Source organism: Ovis canadensis, chromosome 24 (assembly GCF_042477335.2).
Source record: "Ovis canadensis isolate MfBH-ARS-UI-01 breed Bighorn chromosome 24, ARS-UI_OviCan_v2, whole genome shotgun sequence".
Taxonomy (NCBI): domain Eukaryota; kingdom Metazoa; phylum Chordata; class Mammalia; order Artiodactyla; family Bovidae; genus Ovis; species Ovis canadensis.
Window position 1 is genome coordinate 52,658,484 of NC_091268.1, and position 22,922 is coordinate 52,681,405.

Consider the following 22,922-nt stretch of genomic DNA (forward strand, 5'->3'; position numbering starts at 1 on the left):
AAGCCCCAGCAAATGAACAATGTGGAAGTGGATTGGAGAGAGAAGGAGGGAGATCTGGGGGCTTCTGACATGCAACCAGGCCCCAGTCCTGACCCTGCACGCTGTGCCTTCCTGGGTCTTCCTAGCAGGGGCCAGGGACATTGGCCCCACACAGGGGGCACCATGGCGTGGGAGCAATGGAGCTGGAGACCCCGATCCTTTGGGAAATTTACTGAATCAATTGATCGAGCAGCCCTGCCACACAGGAGCCCGAGCGCCCCCCTCTTTCTTTTGTTGTTGATGAGGTTCTGATGCTAACTCTGCTCAATGTGTCTCATGCCGCCTGTATTTGGAAACTAGCTTTTTATGTTGCTCATTTAGAGGAGAACGCAGGCTTCCTAGGAACCCAGGTTGCAATTATTAAGTCACAGCCAAGGAAACACAGCCAATATCTCAAATTTGCAAGAAAGCAGAAGCTGAGCTATTAATCCGGATCCGGTCTAGCCAAGCCCTCGGTAACCTTGCCCCTCGGTTCCTGCCATGAAATCATGCACCCACTCCAGTTGGGGCCGATTTTTCATCCAAGTAATTCTTGGCTCTGTCAAAATAATAATATAGCCCCCCAACATCTCGGCATGAGTTCTGGCCAAGAAAAGCAAAGAAATTTCTGCTCTCAAATTCTTCCCCTGAGCTAAGTAGGCCAGCATTCATCAAAAAGTATGCAGAATTTGTTTCCTTAAAAAAAAAAAATGGTTTGCCTTCCTTCTTGATTTCTCAAAGAAAGTGTTTGTTTTCCAAAGGAGAATGAAAGGAGAGAATGAAGGATAGAGGAGGGAAAAGGAAAGAAAGAGAAGGAAAGAAGGAGGAGGAGGAGGGAGGGGAGGAATTGGATACTGATCAGGGCTCAGAGGACAAGCTCAGATGGCAAGCAGCCCTGGATGTGGGGAGGGGTCCGGGGGAGGGGGAAGGGAACCTGGGGCCAGCCACATGGCCTGTGACATCACAGTCTCACTTCCTCGTGTATAAAATATGAGTTATCCAATCTGCTTCACAGGTACAGGACTTCAAAAGGAAGAAAATAAAAAAATGTCTATAGTACAGATTATCGTGGTAAAGAATCTGCCTGCAATGCAGGAGACCTAGCTTTGATCCTTGGGTTGGGAAGATCCCCTGGAGAAGGGAATGGCAACCTGCTCCAGTATTCTTGCCTGGAAAATCCCATGGACAGAGAAGCCTGGCAGACTACAGTCCATGGAGTCACAAAGAGTTGGACACAACTGAGCAACTAACACTTTCTCTTTTACTTTCAGAGATTACCATACTAAGTGAAGTAAGTGAGACAGAGAAAGACAAATATCAGGTGATATCACTTAGATGTGGAATCTAAAAAAGTGATACAAATTAGATTATTTACAAAACAGAAATAGACTTGCAGACATACAAAACAAACTCATGGTTACCAAAAGGGACCTTGACCTACTCCTTTGAAGCACTAGCTGGAATCAAGATTGCCAGGAGAAGCATCAATAACTTCAGATATGCAGATGACACCACCCTTATGGCAGAAGGTGAAGAGGAACTAAAGAGCCTCTTGATGAAAGTGAAAGAGGAGATTGAAAAAGCTGGCTTAAAACTCAACATTCAAAAAATGAAGATCATGGCATCCAGTCCCATCACTTCATGGCAAATAGATGGGGAGACAATGAAAACAATGACAGATTTTATTTTCTTGAACTCCAAAATCACTGCAGATGGTGACTGCAGCCATGAAATTAAAAGACACTTGTTTTTTGGAAGAAAAGCTATGACCAACGTAGTCAGCATATTAAAAAGCAGAGACATTACTTTGCTAACAAAGGTCCTTCTAGTCAAAGCTATGGTTTTTCCAGCAGTCATGTATGGATGTGAGAGTTGGACTATAAAGAAAGCTGAGTGCTGAAGAACTTATGCTTTTGAACTGTGGTGTTGGAGAGGACTCTTGAGAGTCTCTTGGACTGCAAGGAGATCCAACCAATCCATCCTAAAGGAAATCAGTCCTGAATATTCATTGGAAGGACTGATGCTGAAGCTGAAGCTCCAATACTTTAGGCACCTGATGTGAAGAACTGACTTATTGGAAAGGACCCTGATGCTGGGAAAGATTGAAAGCAGGAGGAGAAGGGAATGAGAGAGGATGAGATGGTTGGATGGCATCACCGACTCGATGGACATGAGTTTGAGCAAGCTCTGGGAGTTGGTGATGGACCAACTGCAGCCTGGCGTGCTGCAGCCCATGGGATCGCAGAGTCAGACACGACTGAGTGAGTGAACGGAAATGAACCAAAAGGGAAGGGGGAGGGACACATTAGGAGTTTGGGATTAAAATATGCACAATATTATGTAAAAAATAGATAACCAACAAGGACCTACTGTATAGCATAGGGAACTATATCCAATATGGTATAGTAACTTATAAAGGAAAATAATATAAAAAAGAATATATATATGAATCACTTTACTATATACCTGAAACTAACACAATATTGTAAATCAACTACATTTAAATAAAAATTTAAAAAAACGTTTGTAGTAAGAAAACAAACAACCCAATTAAAAATGGGCAAAAGATTTGAACAGACACTTCACTAAAGTAAGTACATGGATGGCCAATAAGCACACAAATAGATACTGAACATCATCAGTCACCAGGGAAATTAAACCATAAGGTGACACTATGACACACCTTCTATTACCTATTAGCAGGGCTCAAATCTTAAATAGAGAGAGAAACAATCAAATGCTGGTGAGGATGTGAAGCAATGGGGACACTCATTGTTGGTGCAAAATCGTACCACCACTTTGGGAGGCACGTTGGAGGCTTCTTAAAAAGTTAACGTTGGACTTCCCTCTTCATCTTTTTTTTTTTTTTCAAGAAATATCCTTAAATTTATTTTATTTGGCCACCCGTGCAACATGCAAGATCCTAGTTCTCCAACCAGGGATCAAAGGTAGGTCCCCTGCATTGGAAGTGTGGAGTCTTAACCGCTGGACTGCCGGGGAAGTCCCTATTACCCTCAGCTGTATTGACATTTGGGCCCGATGGTTTTCTATTTGGGGCCTGTCGTGTAGGCTGTATGATGTTTAGCATTACTCCACCCCCTGCCCTGCCCCAGGTGTGACAACCAAAGGTGACCCCAGCATCCCTGCATGTCCTCTAAGAGTCAAGGTCACCCACAGTTGAGAACCACGAAGTGAAACGTATTTAGCATCCCACCCAGCCATGCCATCCTGGGAAATGAAGGATTTCTCCATCCAAGAGAAATGAAGCCTCAGTCCTCTGATCTCCACAGCAGTTCTAGTCATCTCTGCAAAAACTGGAAACAACCCCAAGATCCCTGAGCTGAGGATGAGATAAACAATCTGTGGGACATACGTGAAATCGCGTATGTATTCTGCTGAGTGGAGGAAGCCAGCCCCAAAAGGCAACATATTGTATGATTCCATTTATAGGACAATCTGGAAAAGGAAACACTCTAGGCTTGGAGAACGCATCTGTGGTTGCCAGGACGGGGGAGGCAGAGGGGTCGATTCCAGAGGGATGAGGGGGGCTTTTTTAGTATGATGAAAATATACTATATCCTGACTGTAGCAGTTGCACACTGAAGGTGTTTGTCCAAACTCACAGAAATGCACATGATAGAAATGCACGAGAAGAAGAGTGAGTTTTACTGTCTGTGAATTATGCCTCCATAAGTCTAGTCTCAAAAAAAAAAAAAGAAAAGAAAAGAAAAGAAAGAAGAAAACGAAGAAGCAGGGGAAGGGAGAGAGAGAAAGAGACAGAGATTGAAAACCACTGTACCCTGGGGCCAGGTGGCAAATACTCAACTAATTGGATCTTTTAAAGTCAACTCTTTGTTTTATGAATTTATTTTCCATAACGTCTTACAGAAAAACTTGAACTTTTCAGCCATCCCAGTACCGAACAGACAAGAAGACAGGGACAGGTGGATAAATCTCATTACTTGACAAAGCCCAGACTCTGGTTTAGGGTGGGAAGCCAAGGGGCACCCACCTGGGGAGGTCCCATAGTCAGGAACACCGAGGGAGAGACGCAGTTCTAAGAAAATTTTATTTTTATGCTTCAGAGTGCTTCCGATACCGAGCTTTAGTCCACTTGGAAAAAGGCCATTTGACGTTGTCAGCCGATGGAAATGTTTCTGATGATGGATCGTGATGTTAATTTCAGCACACAACTCTGAAGGAGTTCAAAGCATCAAACGAAACCCCTTCCATTCTCATCTATTTTGTGAACCTGTATAATTTTTAAGGACTTCCTCGGTGGCTCAGTGGTAAAGAATCCGCCTGCCGATGCAGGAGATGAGGGTTCAATCCCTGGGTCGGGAAGATCCCCTGGAGTAGGAAATGGCACCCTACTCCACCATTCTTGCCTGGGAAATCCAACGGACAGAGGAGCCTGGTGGGCTACAGTTCACAGGGTCACAAAAGAGTCAGACGTGACTTAGTGACTAACCAACATACTTTTTAAAGCTTACATTAAAACAAATTGAAAAATTGATGCGAATTTGGGCCCATCAAAGCAAGAACAATGCTCAGTCATGGACTCACGAACTAACAAACATCCAAGGGAGGAAAAAGACAGCCCCCGTCTAACTTGTTGAGAGATGCAGTTCTAAGGAACTTTTATTGTTATGCTTAATAATTATTTATAAAAATGTGTAGTGAATTGGTTTTGATAGGTTGTGCTGTGTGCCGTGCTTAGTCACTCAGTCGTGTCCGACTCTGTGACCTCATGGACTGTAACCTGCCAAGCTCCCCTGTCCATGGGGATTCTCCAGGCAAGAATACTGGAGGGGGTTGCCATGCCTTCCTCCAGGGGATCTTCTCAATCCAGGGATCAAACCCAGGCCTCCCACATGGCAGGTGGATTCTTGACTGCCTGAGCCACCAGGGAAGCTCTTTGATAGGTTGGCTACTCACAATTACACCATTAGCTTGAAATAGAAATCAAACATTTTTTTTTTTTAACTCCAGAGCTTTATGATCACAGGTAATTTAAAAAATGTAATTTTAACTTCTTGGCTTTTTGTTGAGAGAATTATAATAGGGTGATTAATAAAATACTTTCAAGCGTTAAAATAAATTACATTAGAATACAATTCTGTGGGGGAAATGGAGTGGAAGTGAATTCAAGGAGAGACATGAAAGTTACAAAATTTGTGCTAGAATAGAGATTGTCCACGTATCTTCCAAATGAATGACAACTGACCATGGCCATTAAGCTGCTGCTAAGTTGCTCAGTCGTGTCCGACTCTGTGCGACCCCAGGGACAGGGGAGCCTGGAGGGCTCTCCAGGCAAGAACACTGGAGTGGGGTGCCATTGCCTTCTCCAGTGCATGAGAGTGAAAAGTCAAAGGGAAGTCGCTCAGTCGTGGCCGACTCTTAGTGACCCCATGGACTGCAGCCCACCAGGCTCCTCCAACCATGGGATTCTCCAGGCAAGAGTACTGGAGTGGGCTGCCTTTGCCTTCTCTGGGGGAAATCCAGAGCCTGGTTTCTGGGGTCAGGCGGAAGTATCAGATTCCAACTGATACAAGTGCAATACAAATTTTCTTTTTAAAATGTCAATATGTGCAATGCAGAGGAAATTTTATGCTTTGCAACTATTGGCATTTAGGAAACATTTTAGATATCAATTACAAATATGTGAAAGGATACAAAATGTTTCAAATTCTTTGTGATGATGGAGGAAGGTACATAGGCAAAGGATGATAATGATGACGATAATAATAATGATAATCCTGGAGTATGGCTCAGAATCTTACCTTGATACTATTAACCTTTTTGTTGTTGTTGTTTTGCAAAAAGTGCTAACAAACCTCAGTTATCTTGCTTCCCAGTCCCTAGGTATTAGAAGCAGCAAAATAAAATGGTGGCGGGGGTGGAGGGGGGGAGCAAGGGAGATGGGATGTCTGCCCGCAGGATGGATACCTCCAGAGGAAAATTCAGAATCAAAACCCAAGGTCACATGCACATGGTGTTTTCAGCTTGGAGCAGACACTCACCACCTCTCCCCCTCACAGGCTGGTCCAGTGACAAGTTTGCACAAGACTCACATGACAAAAATCGGATGTTGGCCACAAAAGGCTGAGCTACAGTCCTAAGACTGTTGGGGAATTCATAGCACATTCCAGCAACATTTCCACAGATCTAAACACACAGGCATTTCAAAGGGCAAGCTTCAGTGCTTCAGAAAATGTTCATTCCAGCAACCCCTGGTGGACAGCTTTGCTCTACCGCCAGCAGGCACGAGTGTCTGTATATGAGATAATCCTCATCCCCTGGGGACTGCACAAAGCGGGCTCCTCTGGACAACAGTCAGGCTCCCAGCCAAGGACAGAGGGCTCATGAGACTAGAATGGGGAAGAGGGTGCTGGAGAAACTCAGAGCATGGCCTCAGTGACACATAGAGATGCTGAAGGAAAGGCCAGAATAGTCAAATACTGAGAAACAGCTGAGAAGGTTTGGAAAGTGTGATACCTCAAAGGGGGCTAAGACATTGTGGGAAACAGCACAGGGATCCTCTTGGAGGGGGCAGAAGCTTTCCAGTGAAATTATTGCAAGAGTAGGCGTAAACTTTAGGACCAAGGTCCTCAGGCTGGTCGTATATGTGTATATGCTATTTAAAAAAACATGAACTATTTCCCTAGGGGGTGGAGGTGGGAATCACATTTTCCCCCCAAAGAGAAATCTGTTGTTGACAAGGCATTTCTAGCAAGCCAATTCAAAAACTGACTTTTGAGCTCGATTAAAAAGTCATCACTGGCCTGTGAACTTCATTGCATCTGGTGTACTAAATCCCAGCACATCGTTTTGTGTAGCCGTTGAAAGAAAACCCAGAAATTACTGAATTTCAACTGCTACAGAAAATGATGCACTTGGATTTAGTACATAGATGATATCCTTATAGTGCAAATGACGACTAGCACAATATTTAACCAACAAGAAGCCTGCTTTCGTTGTATTACAGAGAAGTGGATCCGTTTGCCAAAACCTTATGCTTTAGTGAAAGTGTCCAAACCTCTTTACAGTTCTGAAACTTGTATTTATGTGTGGGCTCTATTAATTTTGCAGTTTGAATCTCATCAGAACACAAAAAATCAATTCCTGAATTTTGACACACAATGCACTTAAACTGAGAGACAGCTGTCCATATCTTTAACGCTTTCTCTTTGCTGTGTGACAAAAGTCATTCCTTGGTAATTGCCGTAATGTCAATCCGCTTATTTAATTTAAATGCTTAACTACATTTTCCTTCTTGAAATAAATGGGACCACATGAAATATTCCTTTACATGGAGTCCTGGTACGTGATGTGATTAATTTCCTGCCTTGAGATGAAACACAAATCTCAGCTTTAATAATCCAGTGGCATGGGAAAGAAATCACTCACCGCTAAGTGAAAGTGACCTGGAGCTTTTATTTATGGCAAATCCTTCTTTCTAGTGCCAAAGGGTCGGCTGGATTCCCCAAAACACAATTCAGTAAAGGGATTGTGTTTCATGGCAAAACATCAGCCATGATTAAATAGTGTTTCTCACACTCCGAATTATTTCTGTAATTTTGGCATGGCATATGGAGTATTCTGTTAAAAGGAAATCACCCTTTTCCTTTTATTTGCAATGTTTAGTGTAAGTGATAAACTTTGACTCCAGCTTATTACAGAATGACTAACGAGCATTTGTCTTGAGCCACAGAGATGGATGATCACCAAATTATGTGAAAATTAGTCTTTTCCAACGTAAAACGTCATTTGGTTTGAGATTTTTTAAAAATCCGTTTGAGGGATGTCCCTGGTGGCCCAGCGGCTGAGACTTCATGTTTCCCAATGCAGGGGGCCATGTTTGATCCCAGGTCAGGGAACCAGATCCTACTTGCTGCAATTAAAAGCCCCACATGCTGCAACTAAGACCCAGGACAGCCAAATAAGTAAATAAAGTCTTAGAAAGAAGCTCAAATCTTAAGGTCTGGAGCTCTCTTTTAGTAACTGTAATAATATTTCAGCTAAATGGAAATAACAAATTGCACATTTGCCTGCGTTTGAAGGAAGGTTGGCTTATCAACTTCCTGTGTGCAAAGCTTGTTCCAGAAAACACATGATGTTCTCAGGGCAGCAGTACAAATTACTGTATGGCATTCGATTCTCAAACGTGATACATGGCAAATTATATGCAAATTTTTTATCTCTAAACACAGTCACCTTTGCCAATAAGTACCCGTCTGGCACGGCTTCTGTGAAGATGTGGTCAGTGCCAGAAATGTGACCAAGCTTCACTTATATGAAGCTGAAAACCAGGGAAGATAAATCTTAGGCCATAGAGGTCAGGATGGTGCTACCTACAGGGAGGCTGACTAAGAAGGGACCAAGAAGTCCCTCCGGGGCAACAAACATTCTACATCTTCGCCTGGTTGGCAGTTAAATGTCTCACATGCATAAACATCCACCCACCTGGGCACTTCGATCTGTCCACTTAATTGAAAGTTTTTTTCTCAACTAAAGGAGAATCGAAAGGAGAGAGTGGGATGAATGGAGAAAGTAGCATCGCTATATCTACACTAGTGTGTGTGAAATAGATGGCTGCTCAGAAGTTGCCCTGTAACCCAGGGAGCCCAGCCTGGTGCGCTGTGATGACTTAGAGGGGTGAGGGTGGGGGGATGTTCAAGAGGGAGGTGATACATGTGTAATTATGGCTGATTTGGTTATTGTACGGTAGAGACCAACACAACGTTGTGAAGCAACTTTCCTCCAATTAAAAAACAAACAAATTAAAAATCAGGTTGTCAGGGGAGAAAAGGAAGTGAAAAGAAAGGAGGAAAGAGAGAGAAGAAGAACAGTGTGCGGCTCTGAACCCACCCGCTTCCCAGGTGGTGCAGGTGGTAAAGAATCCACCTGCCAATGCAGGAGATGCGGGACACGCCGGTTCGACCCCTGCGTGAGGAAGATCCCCCAGAGGAGGAAACAGCAACCCACTCCAGTATTCTTGCCTGGAGCACCCCCTGGACAGAGGAGCCTGGCGGGCTACAGTCCACGCAGTCGCAAAGAGCCAGACACGACTGAGGACCTGCACAGCCCACCCTGAATCCAGTTTACACCAACTATCTTGGGTTTAGCGCAAACCAGACCCGGGTATCACCCATCTCCAGGTCAGAGGGGTCAGTGTCCCTGCCTCACAGGGACAATCAAATTCTCTGTTAGGATGGGCTGAGTTCCCCACCCCACCCCCCCGCTCCTGTGTCCTGCCTCCCGACAGAGCACCTGGTGATGGCACTTTGTGCTTGTAAAACTTGAAATGAATGAAAATATCAAGGCGGTAGAAATGAGTATTTAAAACACGAAATGCACCCAAACATCAGTCTGAGCTTGGAAATCAAGTCTGACTTTCTTGAACATTGATGTTAAGAGCTGGGGTAGCTCCCTTTCATGAAAGAGCCATTTAAATATTGCATGCTGGGCCCCCATCTCCTCGGGATTTGAGGCAGACTGCGTTTCATCTTCTGTTTCCATCAAAGGCACGATGGCTTCATCACAGATTCAGAGCTTGCGTGTTGTCCGTCCCCTGGGGGCCAGCCCACAGAATTAGCATTTTCTGCATGCAACCGATGAAATGTGGAATAAAACAAGGCAGCTGTGATGAAGAGAGAAACGAGGGCTGCAGCCAACAGATGCTGTGGTTTTGTAGGGGAGGGTGGTCTCGGCAGTGGATGCAGTCAGAGGAGGCTTCCTGGAGGTGGTGGTGATGGAGATGGGACCCTATTTAATAATATAATCAGGCACCAGGCTTATGCTTTACCAGCACCTGCTGGCAGCATCCTGCATGAAGGCATTACATGAGGAAATCCAGCTCCAGAGAGGATGAGAAGCTGGCCTAGGCTGGAACATTGGGATTGGTCTCCAGTCCATGTAAGCCACAGGTTCGAACCACAGGACATGCTGAAAAGTGTGGGCCATCTTCCCTCCATTCTCCACCCCCATCCCCATCCTCAGCTGTTCTTCCTCATCCTACCCTCTCCTCTACTGCAGACCTGCAATGTCCCCAGGACAGACTTTGAGTCCTGATCAAGGACAAGGTGTTATCTGAGGCTGTGAGACAGCTTCAGGGCCTCTTTCGGCACAAGCGAAATTTGTTCTGAAACAAAGAGGTGTCAGAATAGGAGCTTAGGAGAGGACCTGCCTGACTCCAATCCAATAGATGAAATGATTACTGGGGAGGGCGGGACCGAGGTGTCTGGGCTGGGAATGAGCTGCTGTGACCCTGTGGTGCCATTTGTAATAATGTAATCAAAGTCACTCAGTTGTGTCCACCTCTTTGCGACCCCGTGGACTGTAGCCCGCCAGGCTCCTCTGTTCATGGGGTTCTCAGGCAAGCATACTGGAGTGGGTTGCCATTTCCTTCTCTGGGGGGATCGTCCCAACCCAGGGATAGAACTCATATCTCTCGCATTGCAGGTGGCTTCTTCACCGTAGAGCTCCCAGGGAAGCCCAGCGTGGCTCTTAGAGAAGTGAATAAACGTTTGCTGCCCTTCCCCCCACTCCTCCCCCAAATCTATTAAGAGATGATGAAAAACACACAGCTGGTCAGAAGCCATGGCCAGAGGTGTCAGATTTCCCTCGGCCCACCTTGGAAGAAGCAATGGGTGGAAAGTTAAAACCTGGACCCACTGAAAGGCAACCCTTGGCCCCTCATCAGAATCCAGAATTAGTTGCTGATGTTTGAAGAATAGCAGCAGTAGCTAGACATACTGAGAAGCTAATGGAATTCATTTGTTCCCTCTTTTTAAAGAGAGACTCCCCCTCCCCCACCAGATCCTATATGCTTCAGATCTGGCAAAACCTGGACCCCCCTGGGGAACGCTCTCCCATCGGGTACTAAGGACTGTGTCAAGTGCACAGTCTATCTTTAAAACTTGCAGCAATTCCCAAAGGATAAATCCCAGAGAAACTCACACAGCTGCATTTTCAGTTAGTGAGCCTTTGTTCGCTTGTTCTTATTTTGTCCAGAGCACAGAGGTTAGCGAAGGGAAAGAAGTTGGGAAATGGAAAATGTATTTGCATGCTATCAGATTATTAAAAAATAAAATACGTACGATCCTGTATTGATTTTCCAAATGCAAATGAGGGCAGAGATCCAGGCCTTGGAAGACAGCCCTCTTAAAAAAGACAATTATAAGATTTCATTTGCAACAGTGTCTTTTATTGTCAAGGCCTTTGGCAAAGAAGTTGAAAGCAAGCCAAGCCGGCAATGGCCAGTGTGATGGGCGGCACACTAATTCAACAGTTCTCATTCTCGGGGAGAAAGTCAGAGTCTTGGGCATTCCCAGGACACCAGGAATTTGACAGATTCAACTCTCCGCTGGGAGAGACTCATGCACAAGGCCACCTACCATGCGTTCAATGCTGTGTCCGAATTGAGAGGATAGAAATGGACTTGGTGGATGTGGCTGATGCAAGAAGGATAGGAGGTTGGGTGATTCCAGGATCAAAGGCAGGACCTGGGGAGGCTGGCTCAGCGTCAGCCACAGAACTGGCTTGGTGACGCTTCTGCAGCTACTCCCCCCAAAAATCCAGTAGGTTGGCCTCCGCTTTTATGCTTGACACAGGTCACTGGCCTCTAGATGTGGCTATTGGTATCATGGCAGCTACTGTTCCCCTTGATGCTAAAATGGACTCTACTGGCCTCACTTGATCCATCCATCAGCTCCTAAAGTACACATTGGACTGGGTGCATCTGATTGGTCCAGCCTGGATCACATGACTACAAGTTAGTTACAAGCAGGGCCAGGAAAGTGACTGCAACGCTTTTTCTGGCTTATGCAGGAGTCAGACTTCAAAAACATTAACACATGAAAGGCCAATAAACTCATGAAGAGATGGTGAACATCATTAGTCATCAGGGAACTGCAATGTAAAATCACAAAGAGACGCTGCTATATATCCCCTTGAGTGGCTAAAATGTCAAACTGACTATGACAAATGTTGACAAGGAGCTGGAGCAACTAGAATTCTCATATGTTGTTGGTTGGACTGAAAAATGTACAACCATTTTGGAAAACAGTCTACCTTATAAAGTTGAACATACACTTACCACACAACTCAATGATTTCACTCCTAGGCATTCACCTAAAAGAAATGAATATATATGTCCGCACAAAGACTTGTGCGTGAATGTTCATGGAAACTTTATTCTTAATAGCTCAATATTCAAATCAGAGATAGTTCAAACGTTCATCAACAAATGACTAGACATACAAGTTACAAGTTGCGATGTATTCCTGAATTGGAATACTATGCAGTCTTAACAGGTGGCAATAGTGGTAAAGAACCCGCCTGGCAATGCAGGAGATGTACGAGACACGAGTTGATTCCTTGGGTTGGGCAGATCCCCTGGAGGAGGGCATGGCAGCCCACTCCAGTGTTCATGCCTGGAGAGCCCCGTGGACAGAGGGGCCTGGAGGGCTAAGGTCCATAGGGTCACAAAGAGTTGGACACAACTGAAGTGATTTAGCATGGACGCAGTCTCACAAGGAATGCAACTGCATGGATGGGCCTGTAGGAGGACGATGCTCTACACGCCCCCCTGCACAATGTGAATGTATCACGGTGTGTCACGGTTGAAAGTAGTAACATCGTTTATTGTGCACTAACTACATGCCAGGCTTTTTACATACATTATCCAACTGCTGCTGCTGCTGCTGCTAAGTCGCTTTAGTCGTGTCCGACTCTGTGCGACCCCAGAGACGGCAGCCCACCAGGGTCCCCCGTCCCTAAAATTCTCTAGGCAAGAACACTGGAGTGGGTTGCCATTGCCTTCTCCAATGCGTGAAAGCAAAAAGTGAAAGTGAAGTCGCTCAGTCGTGTCCGACTTTGCAACCCCATGGACTGCAGCCTACCAGGCTCCTTCATCCATGGGATTTTCCAGGCAAGAGGACTGGAGTGGGGTGCCCTTGAATGCCCCCTAAAAATCCTGTGGTTGTATTATCTACCTCTGCTTATGAATGAAGAGGCAGGGTATAAAGAGACAAAGTTCTATTTCACTATTTCACAAGGCTTACCATTTACCAAAGGCAGGCTCATGATTTGAAAGCTGATCTGTCTTCAAGTGTCACAGTCACAATTTTCTGATTGAGTGTGTGTGTGTGTGTGTGTGTGTGCTCAGTTGTATCCGACACTTTGCAGCCCCATAGACTGTAGCCTTCCAGGCTCCTCTGTCCATGGAATTTTCCAGGCAAGAATACTGAAGTGGGTTGCCACTTCCTCCTCCAGGGGATCTTCTCAGTCCAGGCATCAAATCCACGTCTCCTGTCTTGCAGGTAGGTTCTTTACCACTGCACCACCAGGGAAGTTCTTTGATTATAAGAGCAAACTTCTATTGGTCCTGGAGAGCTCACCTATCAGGACCTCAGGCTTGCCGAGCAAGGTCTGACCTCTTGCTGATAGCTCATCTGGTCCTGTAGGTCCCGGTGGGAGAGATGTAGCCAGGAGTCAAGTTGCCACCCAGCACCCAGGGCCACCCTATTAGAGTGTGGGATTCCCCTTCTGTCTCTGGACCCTCTTCCATGCTCTTCCACGCTGCTCTCTGCCAGGGGCTGCCCTGTGAGGCCACACCTGTTGGCTCCCTACCCCCTGGCTTCTTGGTTCAGTGATGGGGAGCCCAGCTGGTGATAGCGGGGGGAAGGTCTGTGGATGGAACCCTCAGCTCTCTTTTGGCAGAGTCATTGCAGGCTGGCTGCTCCCTATGACCAGGGCCACAGGCCCTCTCCCCTCGAGCCTCTACAGCGTCAGTCTCAGTGGCCATGGCTGCCTCCTATTAGAGTGTGGGATTTTCTCTCCTGCCCCTGGACCCTCTGGAAGTCATGGGGTCCAGGGCACTGCCCCAGCCTCCTGGTCTCCCTGTCCCCAGCTCACGCCTTTGACAAGGTTCTGGCAAGCTCTCCTCAGATAATCCTATTGTTTGATGTTTCCAAATATTGTCGATATCAATACATTCTTCCTTTCTCATCACACTCAGCATTTGCTTCTCCTGGTGTGGTCCCTTGAGTTGGTACAGATCTGGGTCAGCCACCTACACCAATCAGAACCCAGCTACGCCGATACAATCAGAGCAGAGCGCAGGACATTTTGACTTCGGTTTTGGGAAGCTGTTCTCTAACTCACTCTCCACATCCTCTCCCTTCCCACCCCTCACCATGAGAAGGATGACACCTGCAGCTGCAAGTCTGCTGGCAGCCGTCTTGTGACCATGAGGGAAACCAGCCCCAGGAATAAGCCAACAAGCGGAGGAGGGAAGATGAGAAACAGCAGAGAAACTGGGTCAGAGCCTGCTCAGATGGCCTGCTGTAGAACTCTTCCATTTCATAAGATAACAAATCTTGCTTAGCTCAAGCTCATTTGTATTGGATTTTCCACCATCTGCAAAATATACCCTCAAGTGATTTACTAAGGACAGTCCCTAAACCTCTTTACCTTCCTCATCTTTTCTCCTAATGGATTCTACTCTGCGTTTCATTTTCATTTCTCTCTTAGATACACAGCTGATTATTTCAGTTCTAGAAAGAAAACCCGGTGCTTATCTTGTTTAAGTAACCACTTTCATTTCAGGTCTTTATAATCACGTTTATTCTTACCCCAGAGTCTGGCACCATCTTCCATTAATATGTCAGCGTTGAGTTCCCTGAAATAAAGTACCAGAGCACAATTGTTGAGTTGGGCTAATTAAAGATGTGTATCATGGGTGGAATTGTCTCTTTGGAACCAAGAAATTAATTATGTTTCTTTGGCCTGGTGACCAGATTTGGAAAACAAACCAGCAGATACACATAATTGTTTGCTATCTAGAGTCCTCCCAATAAATTATCTCCGGCCCTCATTTACTTTCTCAGAGTCTATGGGTACCCGAGGATGACAGTCTGATGGGAACTAAGAAGACTGACTTCAGATGGGAACTTCTCGGAAACACTCTCTTTCCTCCCGGGACACGTGACCGGGGAGGAGGAGGAATCTGGAACCAAAGGGTGAGGCTCGCAGGGAGGGAGGGTCCACAGAGGGTCCATCTCTCAGTGCCTCAGAAATGGATCTGCTTGTTTGCTGAAATCAACAGAGAAGTGGGGATTTCTGAGACCTGGGTGGCAGCTGCCTAAAGTTCTGAGGAGGCGTAGCTGCTGCAAAAGGCCCTGTGGGACTCCTGCCCACCCTCCGTCACGTGCTCCAGACAGCTAGGTGTTCGGTGTGTGCCTTGCGAATGGTCCGCAAGACCACGCGCTTCTTTTTTTAAAACTATTTGTTTGTTCATTCATGATTTCTTCTGCGGCTGTGCTGGGTCTTCGTTGCTGCACTCAGGCTTTCTCTGGTGCGTGGTGCGCAGGCTGCTCATTGCAGTGGCTTCTCTCACGGTGCACGGGATCTAGGGAGCACTGACTTCGGTAGCTGGAGCACTCAGGCTCCCCTCGCGGCCCTGTGAGGGCTTAGTTGCCCCACAGCATGTGGAATCTTCCCAGACCAGGGACTGAACCCAAGTCCCCTGCACTGGCAGACAGATTCTTAACCCCTGAGCCACCAGGGAAGTCCCACTCTCACTTCTGACACCAGTGGGCCCCAAGACCACCCTCTAGTTGGGCAATTCACTAAAAGAATGCATGGAACACACTTGGAGCTGTGACACGCCTGCTGCTGCTGCTGCTAAGTCACTTCAGTCGTGTCCGACTCTGTGCAACCCCAGAGACAGCAGCCCACCAGGCTCCCCTGTCCCTGGGATTCTCCAGGCAAGAACACTGGAGTGGGTTGCCATTTCCTTCTCCAATGCATGAAAGTGAAAAGTGAAACTGAAGTCTCTCAGTCGTGTCCGACTCTTAGCGACCCCATGAAGTGGAGCCTACCAGGCTCCTCCGTCCATGGGATTTTCCAGGCAGGAGTACCGGAGTGGGGTGCCATCGCCTTCTGTTACGTGCCTGGTCGCGGTCTATTGCATACAGCAAAGGACACAAGTCTGTGCTCCCGGGCAGAGTCTTAGAAATTCCAAACATGGAGCTTCCAGCTATCCCCACCAAGGGAGGCAGGACAGTGCTGACATCTCCCAGTAACAGTGAGCAGGGGTACTGCCCACTGGGGAAGCCCCCCTAGCCCTGGTGTCCAGTCTTTATCAGGCTGCATCACACAGACACAGCTGACTCGGCATGACTGACCTCAGTCTCCAGCCCCTCTGGAGGTCGAGCTGACCCTGTTTGAACCCAGTCCCCTATCCTAAATCACATTGTTAGACCATCTGGTATGGCCCAAGGCCCCCCACGTAAATGAAGACGCTCTTATCAGGCAGAACATTCCAGGGGCTTAAAGATCACCTCCTAGGAGCGGAGGGCAAAGACTGGACCTCTCTGAGCAAAGGTTAAAATTCTTCAGTATATACCATCCCATTGTATTTTTTTTCCCCACCCATATTTGTCAGGGTTTAATTCACCTACAATAAAGCACACAAACCTTAAGAAAGGAGCTTAATGGGTGTTCACACAAATACTATCAGGCAGTCATCACCCACAGGAAAACACACGGTATTTTCAGCCCCTAGAAGGCCCTACAGATGGGGGCACCCCCACCCAGTCAGCATCACCCCCCGCCTAAGGCAACCGCTATCTTGCCTTCTAGCACCACGAAATAGCTTTGCATGTGGTCGCAGGTGGCTCAGCGGTAAAGAATCAGCCTGCACTGCAGGAGACACAGGTACGATTCCTGTGTCGGGAAGGTCTCCTGGAGGAGGAAACGGCAACCGACTCCAGTATTCTTGCTGGGGAAATCCCACAGACAGAGGAGACTGGAGGGCCATAGTCTAGGGGGTCACAAAGAGGCGGACACAACTGAGCAACTGAGCACAACTTTCAAATAACCACCCTGTGGTTTGGAATCCGCGAGCTTGGTTTCATTGACTCAGCATCCAGCCTGTGAGATTCATCTGGGCTGTGGCGGCCCAAGTGGTTTTCCACTTGCACCTAAGCCTCACAATATGTCATGCATTCTGCTGTGGATGGACGTTTGGGTTCGTTCCAGTTTGGAGCAGTTCATACAAAAGCTGCTGAGAAGGCCGGTGGCCCCGTCTGGTGGCACCTACATACTCCTTCACGTCTGTGGAGTGGAATCGCTGGGCCACGGGGCAAGGTAGGCATCAGTAGGTACTGCCGGATTTCTAAACTGGTTCTACCTATTTACTTGTCCGGTGCTGCTTGGAGCCATATTCTGAGATGAGTTGGGATAAGGGGACCTGGAGCCAGAAGTGGATTAATTTGCTGGTGCAGGTGGAGCGCCCCTGCTCCCCAGCTGGAGAAGGGGTATAGACCCTGGAACACCAGGTGACCAGCTCCTCTTCAGTGCCCATTTCTGCCGTGGACTGTCCTCCTGCAGGAGCGCACCTGGAAAGGGCTCCTCCCAGGCCGACCAGGCCTGGCACCTTGAGTGCTTCACTGGGGACTTCCCTCTCCTTCCTTCGCTTGCCTTAAGGAAGGTCCTGGTCCAGAGAGGGGTCCCAGGGGTGTCTGGCTGTGACTTGTTTCTTTCTTTTTATTAAAAAAATCATCACATTTATTTATTTTATATAAAATAAGATTATATAATTTATATAAAATAAATTTACAATTTTTTATTTTCTTTATTTGGCTGCATTAGGTCTAAGCTTCCTTACCTGGATCTTCACTGCATCAGGTGGCACATGGACTCTCTAGCTGTGGCTTGTAGACTTAGTTCCTCCAAGGCATGTGGGATCTTAGCTCCCAGAGACGAGGGATCGAACCTGAGTCCCCTGTATTGCAAGGCAGATTCTTAACCACTGGACCACCAGGGAAGTCCCATATGACTCGCTTCTTTAAAGGAACTCACGACTCTAAGTAGGCACACCAGCGAAAAGTTCTTGGGTCTTTCCCACTTGCAACCCTTCACTCACACTGCTTTTCTTCTCCAAAATCCTTGTTTCTTTCCATCTATCCAGCCAATCCCACCCATCTGATGAGGTTACCCCAGCCTACCTCCTGCTACAAGGCCTCAGAGACCCTCTTCAGCCTGGTTTCCTCCCCACAACCTCCCCAGAGGATCTCTTATCTTGCTTCTGCAAAAACAGCTACAAAAGGCACTGGGAAATTTGCCCAGAAGGCGAACCCAAATGCCCCAGCTCATCCCCTAAACAGATTCTCTCCAGGATTTCAGGGTCTCCTCGAGTGCCAGAAATGAATAACAGAGCATTCCCCCAGAGTTATTTGAGCACAGTGCAGCCAGAATGTCCTGGGAGTCTGTTTTTCAGCTTTTCTACCAATGTCCAGATCCACTCATACAACATGGGGCTAAGACAAGCTACAGAAGTCACATTCTGAGGAGTAAATTGGAGTTTTAGAATTTGAGGGGGTCTTACAAGGAGAGTGCTTATATGCAGAGTAGATATACATGAGAAATGTATATGAGAAATGCTGGGCTGGATGAAGCACAAGCTGGAATCAAGATTGCTGGGAGAAATATCAATAACCTCAGATATGCAGAAAGCAAAGAAGAACTAAAGAGCCTCTCGATGAAAGTGAAAGAGGAGAGTGAAAAAGTTGGTTTAAAACTCAACATTCAGAAAACTAAGATCATGGCATCTGGTCCCATCACTTCATGGCAAATAGATGGGGAAACAGTGGAAAGTGTCAGACTTTATTTTTGGGGGCTCCAAAATCACGGCAGATGGTGATTGCAGCCATGAAATTAAAAGATGCTTCGTGGAAGAAAAGTTATGACCAACCTAGACAGCAAATTAAAAAGCAGAGACATTACTTTGCCAACAAAGGTCTGTCTAGTCAAAGCTATGATTTTTCCAGTAGTCATGTATGGATGTGAGAGTTGGACTATAAAGAAAGCTGAGTGTTCAAGAACTGATGCTTTTGAACTGTGGTGTTGGAGAAGACCCTTGAGAGTCCCTTGGACTGCAAGGAGATCCAACCAGTCCATCGTAAAGGAGATCAGTCCTGAATATTCCTTGGAAGGACTGATGCTGAAGCTGAAACTCCAATACTTTGGCCGTCTGATGTGAAGAACTGACTCACTGGAAAAGACCCTGATGGTGGGAAAGATTGAAGGCAGGAGGAGAAGGGGAGGGCAGAGGATGAGATGGTTGGATGGCATCACTGACTCAGTAGGCATGAGTCTGAGTAGGCTCTGGGAGTTGGTGATGGACAGGGAAGCCTGGTGTGCTGCAGTCCATGGGGTCGCAAAGAATTGGACACAACTGAGCGACTGAACAGAACTGAACTGAACAAGGAGAGAGCCTGGACCCAGCCCCTCATTTATAGATGAAAAACTGGGCTCAGACAAGGACGCAGTCTTACCTCCAATTCCTCCCCACCAGCCTCTATCTGTTTGCAGATAGAACCCGCAGTTAAAAGGTTTTATAATTAATATAATGAATGTCATTCTGTGGGCCTTCTGTAAAACTGCCAGCTTAGAAAGGCTAAAGTGAAATCTTAGTATGATCACATTTTAAGCTCTGTGATTACCCAACAACACTGCTCACAGTCACGGAAATTACAAGAACTGCTCCCAGCTAACACGGAGCTTTCATGAACACTGGTGGCTGAGACGTGGGGAGACCCCCAAGACTGGGCCACTGCCCAACTTTAAGAAGGAAAGGTCAGACTGGGGAGTAACAGAAGAGGCCCCAGATGACAGAGTTCGTGGAAACAGACCCTCCATTAAGGCGGCTTTCAGGCACATGTGCTGGGCTCTGAGCATCTTTTTATGGCTTTGTTATTCTTTTGCATTTGTTACCAAAAGCATCCTTTTCAGCTTTGGGTCCAATTTAAGGACACATGTGTAATTAGGCCAGTGTTATATGGCTGCACATAAAGCCTGGTGACTGCGGAATCTCATTAGTTTTCACTTTGGTAAATCACCAACCTCAGTCCACTCACCAAAGTGGTGGTGTGTCCTCTAAGTACCTGTCAGCAGGAAGACTGCCCGCTGGAAACTCCTTAATTATGAAGCACTCTCAAGAGCTCATTAGGAACTAAATTACATCCTAGTCACCAAGGAAGCCAACTTCTTGGTTTGCAAGGAAGCACACTGGTTGGATAAAGGAGCTTTGCTGTATCACTCACGCACTCATTCTCTCATTCATTTACACGGTATCAAATTGGATATTGCTTCCTCTGCCTGGAACGTCTTTTCCCAGCAAAACTCATTTCTCCTGCTCCTTCCAGACTCAGATCAAGTATTCATGTCTATGACGCTTTCCTGATGGAAAGAAGTCCTTATTCTAAGGTGGAACAGAGCATTCAGAGAGGAGAGACTGAAACACAGGCAGCAACAGTCAGACGGACTGTGAGAAATAGAATTCATCTAAACCACAGCCTGAGACGGCTGGGACTTTATCCCCTGGCAACTGCCCTAATTTTGTCCCTGCTTCCAATTTAGAGCCCACCAGAGAAAGCCAAATATACTCCCCAAACTAGTCCCATAGGCTGCTGCTCTGTGAGCCTGCCCAGGTCCCCCAGGCCAGCCTTCCCTTTTGTCCACTCTAAATCTTTCCTACCGACTTCTGTTAAGTCAGTTCAGTCACGTCCAACTATGTGTGACCCCATAGACCACAGCATGCCAGGCTTCCCTGTCCTTCACTGTCTTCCAGAGTCTGCTCAAACTCATGTCCATCAAGCCGGTAATGCCATCCAACCATCTCATCCTCTGCCGCCCCCTTCTCCTCCTGCCTTCAGTCTTTCCCAGCACCAGGATCTTTTCCAATGAGTCAGTTCTTCACATTGGGTGGCCAAAGTATTGGAACTTTGGCTTCAGCATCAGTCCTTCCAATGAATATTCAGGACTGATTTCCTTTAGGATGGACTGGTTTGATCTCCTTGCAATCCAGGGGACTCTCAAGAATGTTCTCCAGCACCACAGTTTGAAAGCTCAGTTCTTCAGCGCTCAGCCGTATTTATGGTACAACTCAATCCATACATGACCGCTGAAAAAACCATAGCTTTGACTATATGAACCTCTGTTGACTAAGTAATGTCTCTGCTTTTTAATATGCTGTCTAGGTTTGTCATAGCTTTTCTCCCAAGGAGTAAGTGCTTTTTAATTTCCTGGCTGCACTCACCATCTGCAGTGATTTTGGAGCCCAAGAAAATAAAGTCTGACACTGCTTCTACTTCTTCCCCATCTATCTGCCAGCTCCCATAGGCACAACATAAAAGTTAACCAACGCAGGGCAGTCTTGAGGATTCTGAGTGGACGCTTGGAGGACTAACGAGTTTCTGAGTATCTCTAAGTGGAGTTGTAATTCCATCACTGATCTGCACCCCCAGGGGGCACCAATGAGCAATTTCCTCCCACCCCAACCCCTCCACCCCACCACAACCCCCCCCCACTCCACCCCAACCCCACCCCACTCCCCCCGACCCCCTGCCCCCATCCCACTCTGTGGCTGGGCCTGACCCTGGGGGCAGAGGCCAGGGCGGGGCATTTGTGCTGCCAAGGCTGGGAGCCTCTGTTGAAAACAACCCCAAATGCCAAGCACCACGAATTATTCTGTGAATTTTACAGGAACCATAAATATTACATAGCGCATCGCTTCAGTCCTGCCAGCCCTGGGAGCAGGTGCTCTACACACTCCAACACAGTAATCAGGCAAACTCAGCCAGGGATCAGCCTCGGCCATAAAGATACAGCCACTCGGCGCCTCCAGACCCGGCATTAGGAAAGACCAGGGTGAGAAGGGTCCAGGGCTGGACGATGTCCGGAGTCAGAGAGTCGCGTTTTTCGTTGTCTCCTAAGAACTCCAAATTTTATTTTAATTCTGATGCTGTCCAAGGCTGGTAACAGCCTCACCAAATCCAAATTAAATACACATTTTAGGGATTTTTAATCTAAGCCATTCCAGCAAATGTGCCGCTTTGGGAATGAATTATTCATTTGTTTGCGTCTGAGGGGAGACTTCCACTGGTAGACCAAGGCCCTGGGACAGTGGTCAATAAATTAAAAGGGTAGCCTGTGGCCAGGACAAGGGCGGTCTGCCACTGGCTTGAGGTCCTGACAACCCACCTGGCCACCCTCACGTGTCATGGAAAACGGACCACGTGGGCCCAGCCTAGAATTGCCTGCTGAAGTGCTCACCTCAGACTTGGCTTTTCCGTGTGCTCTTGAAAGCATTTGTCTCTCAAAAGCAGACTTAAAATTTTTAGGCTTTGAATCCCCATCGATTCGAGGAAACAAACTTCTAGAGAGAATATCAGATCAATCTGCCTTCTCATTCTGAGCTGGAAAGGATCTGAGTTTTCTTACCCATGCTGTTTGCAGAATTTTGTTGGGGTTTTGTCAAAGTACTGCAAGTTTAGGTGGGGGCATTTTCGGGCCACGTGGAGCATGTGCCCTGATCCCAAACCCCTGAGAGTCTGAATTAACGTCCAGATGTGTTTTCATCGTTAATCAGTCATGTCTGACTTTTTGCGACCCCATGGACTACAGCACACTGGGCTTCCCTCTCTTTCACTATCTCCTGGAGTTTGCTCAAACTCATGTCCACTGAGTCAGTGATGCTATCTAACCATCTCATCCTCTGCCGCCCTTTTCTCCTTCTGCCCTCAATCTTTCCCAGGATCAGGGTCTTTTCCAGTGAGTCAGCTCTTCGCATCATGTGGCCAAAGTATTGGAGCTTCAGCTTCAGCATTAGCCCTTCCAATGTATATTGCGGGTTGATTTCCTTTAGGATGGACTGGTTGGATCTCCTTGCAGTTCAAGGGACTCTCAAGAGTCTTCTCCAGCACCACAGTTCAAAAGCATCAATTCTTCGGCACTCAGCTTTCTTCATGGTCCAACTCTCACATTTGCACGTGACTACTGGATAAACCAGCAGTCAGGGCCCCAGCCCAGAGAACACGAAGGCCTGGATTTAT